This window comes from Equus quagga, chromosome 7, assembly GCF_021613505.1.
Source record: "Equus quagga isolate Etosha38 chromosome 7, UCLA_HA_Equagga_1.0, whole genome shotgun sequence".
In the NCBI taxonomy this organism is placed as follows: Eukaryota; Metazoa; Chordata; class Mammalia; order Perissodactyla; family Equidae; genus Equus; species Equus quagga.
In genome coordinates, this window is record NC_060273.1 from 40,842,210 (window position 1) to 40,847,044 (window position 4,835).

The following is a 4,835-nucleotide window of genomic DNA, read 5'->3' on the forward strand; positions in this document are numbered from 1 at the left end:
GAAACCGGTTGCAAAAGGGAACCGCAGCCACCTCCGAGATCAAACCCAGGGCCAGGTGTGCAAAGGAGCCTCGGGGCTCGGAGCTCTGGCCTGGGAATTTCACAAAAGACTCGTCTGGTTCTGCAGGTTTGGCTTTGAGGACTTGTTTCCATGCCTCCCAATGTTATCTGCACCTCCTGTGCCAACTTGGCCCAGGGTCAAGGTGGGTTGGATCCAGGAGGAACGAGGGAGCAGGTGTCCAGAGGATTGCGACAGGAAGCCCATTACGAACAACTTCTTACTGTCTCCACTCTGAAATCCACTGTGTTCTTACCTTACAAAACATTCTGGATACTTTGCTCCAGGGTGGAAGGCTCGGCTGGCTGCCCTGCTGGTGGCAGGGCCAATGTGGGGCCAGCACAGGCCAACAGCCTGGGCGCCCTGTACTGCCAGGGCACACAGTGCAGCCGACCTCTGGTTTCTCCCATGTTCCCGAGGTGGGGCATCTGGAATGCGGGTGGGGTGGGGCCCTCATTGAGGGCTCAGGACTATTACTCCTCCCGTCTCCCTCTGCTTTTGCTGCTGTGCAATTTATCTGAATAGTTCCACCCTCCCTTCAAGGCTTCAAGGGACTGGTGGCCTGTCCGGGGGGTGCTCCGACTGTGCAAGACGTGGCCGCTTCTGGGGCCTGGCAGGTGGGCTCACCAGGGAGGCGTCTCCACGGGTCACCAGGTCTCTATTCCTGAGCTGGAGCCCGCAAAGCCCTGGGCACCTCTCCACGCGGCTGGGGCTCCCCAGGCTCCTTCCCTGCCTTCCCGGAAGACTTGTTCCTGGGGGGGCCCAGACAGCACCGGCCCCCAACCTGCACGTGATCCCAGGCTTCCGGGGATGCTGATATTTTCATGGGGTCCCGTGTAATATTCTGGCTGGCTCACGAGTTGGGGGACGAGGGGACTTCCTCAGGATGCTAGCAGTGGCCATGGTGGTTTGGGCTGGGACAGATGTGGGTGCGTGGATGAGTGATGTGGGGACACCCTCCACACGCCTCCTCTCCTCTCCAGGATAATCCAGCTGCTTTCTCCCCCCATAACTCCCCGCACTGGCTGGAGGGAAGCTGAATGCGCAGAGGCTGTCCTCTGTGCTCGCTCCCTCCCTCCCTCTCGCCCTCCCCTCTTCCCTCCTTCTCTTCTCTCTCTAATAGTTTAGCAGTTTGTTAAAAGTGAAACGGACATTTACCCTAAGACCCAATAATTCCACTTCCAGCTGTTTACCCAAGAGAAGTGACAACACGTCCACACAAAGACTTCCATAAGAACATGCATAGCAGCTGTATCCATAACCGCAAACTGGAGACACTGCAGATGTCCATCATCGATGAACACGTGGGGCACATCCCTACAAAGGAATACCACTCAGCACTAAAAAGAAGGGGGCTGCTGAGACCGACAGTAACATGAATTAATCTCTAAAACATTAGGATGAGGGAGTGAGATAAGCCTGACACAAACAGCTACCTGCGGGATGAGTCCATTTGTATAGGATTCTGGAACAGGAAACTAGCGCGAGAAAGCCGCCATTGCCAGGGCCCGAAGCGCCGGGCACACGGGGCTCTTTAGAGGGATGGAAATGGTCTGGATCTTGATTGTGTTGGGGGTTACATAGGTAAATACACTTGTCAAAACTCATTTAACTAAACCTATAAAAATGAATAATTTATCCTGTGTAAATAAAATACTTGAATAAAGGTTTGGTTTTGTTTTTTTAAAGCGGCTTAGTCTAGCTTCTCTGAGTGGGTGGCACAATTTTTGCCTGGAAACGGAGGCTGGAATGACAGGCATCCTGACCAACGTGTCCAGCACAAATACTTCAGTGGCACAGAGGCCCATTGTGATCAGACCAGAGTCCCTCTCCAGCCTGAGCTGCTCCTGGCCCGGAGCCCCAGCCGGCACCAACGATGTGCCATTCCCTCTGTGAGCTGTGCCTTTTGACACTTCCATAGCTTTGACATCCTCCTCTCTTTGCCTTCAATACCCTCCATCCCCACCTTCTTTGCTAGGAAAGTTCGTGAATCCTCAAAGCCTGACTCGTGTCCCTTCCCCCCTCCTCTGGGCGCTCATGATGGCTGCACTAGTCATACTGTACTATACCCTCTCTGCTGCTCAGTCCTCCCACAAGTCCGTAAGCTCCGCGAGGTCATCAACGACACTGCCGTATTTCTCTCTGCGTCCCCCGAAGCACCTAGCACATGCTCTCAAACATAGCAACGAAACATTCCTTGAATGCCTGTTAGGCAACATAGCAGGCCTAAATAAATTCTCACAGAGAAGTAGATGTTATTCTCCCCACCTCGCAGATGAGGAAAATGCAGCTCAGAGAGTTTAGGCAATGATGTCAAAGGTGAGACGTGGCAGAGTTAAATCTAAGGCTTCAAAGTCTGTGCTCCTTACCTTCACTCACTCAGTCAACAAACACCAAACGCCTGCTGCGCAGTGGGTACTGTGCTAGCGTTCCTAGAGGGTGAAGTTCAGTCCCCGCCTTCAGAGAGCTCGGACAGGAGCAGAGCTCCCAGAGTGGGCAGCATCCCGGAAGGAAACATGAGTGGATGGATGCGTCCACCTGCCTTTCCTCCTCTCTGCCATCTGCACCAGCATGCACCAGCGTGTGCAGTGGATGCCACCATTTCCTCTCCCCCTGCCCCACCCCCACCCACCCAGGATGAATCCATAGGCCCTCAGCACACCCCATCTCAAAGGCAGCCAGCCCCGGATCCTCTGATTCGTTCGGCCAACGGACTTATAGTTCTTTGGTGGGCTTCTTGTTTTGTATTTTATTATAAAAATCTGGGTGAGGGGCCAGCCCTGTGGCCGAGCAGTTAAGTTCGCGCGCTCCGCTTCGGCGGCCCAGGGTTTTGCCTGTTTGGATCCTGGGTGCGGACATGGCACTGCTCATCAAGCCATGCTGAGGCGGCATCCCACATGCCACAACTAGAAATACATAACCATGTACTGGGGAGCTTTGGGGAGAAAAAGGAATAATAAAATCTTTGAAAAAAAAATCTGGGTGATTTATTCACTAGGTTTATGCAGGCACTGCTTGCTTTTTTGCCAGAGTTTGAGCTTGGAGGATGGGCCGCCACGTGGAGGGAGCGTTCGGTTTGTCGGTTACCCACTGGAAGGCTCTGCGGTGCCTAGAACACCGTGGAAGGGGTAAGGGTCCAGATGTTCGTCATGAAGAAGTTTTGTCCATTTCGTTTTCTGAAAATTGATTTTGAAAGAGTGAACTTTCCCAGTCAGATTTTTAAAAAATCTTTCATTTCCTATGTCTGCCTGCAACATGTCAGGAAATAGCTCAGAGATAATTGCACCTTTCTTGAAAACAAAGTATAACGTTTTATTTGGGGCCAAATGTTCCCTGTTTTCTCCTTCTTTTCCAATTCACTGGTAGAACAGATAAAACTGTGCTACATATTTACTTACTTCATGGTGCCACCCAGAACAATGCAATTTAGAAATTAGTACCTGTATTTTACTTTATGTTTTCATAAGGATTAAACCTGTCATCGAAATATGATGAAACCAAATTACTGCCACTCATAACAACACAGATGAATGTCATAAACATAACACTGAGTGAGGAAAAAGGATCCAGAAGAGTACATACACATTATGATTCCATTTACCTCAGGTCCAAAAAGAGGCACACAGGATCTGTGGGAAAGGAAGTCAGGGCGGAGGTTACCATGGGGGAGTGACTGCCAGTGGGGCCCAGGGGCTTCTGTTCTACTTCTTTCTTTTCTTTTCTTTTCTTTTTGAGGAGGATTAGCCCTGAGCTAACATCTGCTGCCAATCCTCCTCTTTTCTGCTGAGGAAGACTGGCCCTGAGCTAATATTTGTGTCCATCTTCCTCTCATATTTATTGAATTTTTCTCTTTGAACTCTGAATATTTATATCATTAAAAATCAGGAGAGTTAGACCCAAATCCAGATTTCTGGCTTCTCTTAATCAGAAAATCTGATGACAAGGGACCTATGTTCCTGATTGGCAACAATTGGCTGACTCATATTTGTTTTATCAGCACCTGTCAGGTGACAGGCACTTGCATTGTGCCAGGACTGGGGATTAAAAATGAATGAGATGAGATCTCTCTTCTCAAGCAATTAGAATCGAAAAAATAAGAGAGGTACACCAATATTTATAATACAAGCTAGAATGTGATAAGTGTCCTAAGAAATTTATAAAAAGCTATAAAATTCCACAGAAGGGAGAAATCACATATCAATGGAGAACTCGCAGAGGCCTTTACCATTTTTTCCAACTATAAGATAAAACATTCTCTGGGGCCAGCTCCGTGGCCGAGTGGTTAAGTTTGCGCGCTCCGCTGCTGCGGTCCGGGGTTCGGATCCTGGGCGCGGACATGGCACCGCTCATCAGGCCACGTTGAGGCAGCATCCCACATCCCACAACTAGAAGGACCTGCAACTAAGATATACAACTGTGGGACTGGCCCCGTGGCCGAGTGGTTAAGTTCTCGCGCTCCGCTGCAGGCGGCCCAGTGTTTCGTTGGTTCGAATCCTGGGCGCGGACATGGCACTGCTCATCAGACCATGCTGAGGCAGCGTCCCACATGCCACAACTAAAAGGACCCACAACAAAGAATATACAACTATGTACCGGGGGGCTTTGGGGAGAAAAAGGGGAAAAAATAAAATCTTAAAAAAAAAAAAAAAGATATACAACTGTGTACAGGGTGGGATTTGGGGAGATAAAGCAGGAAAAAAACAAAAAAAAGATTGGCAACAGTTGTTAGCCCAGGTGCCAATCTTTTTTTTTTTTTTTAAAGATTTTATTTTTTCCTT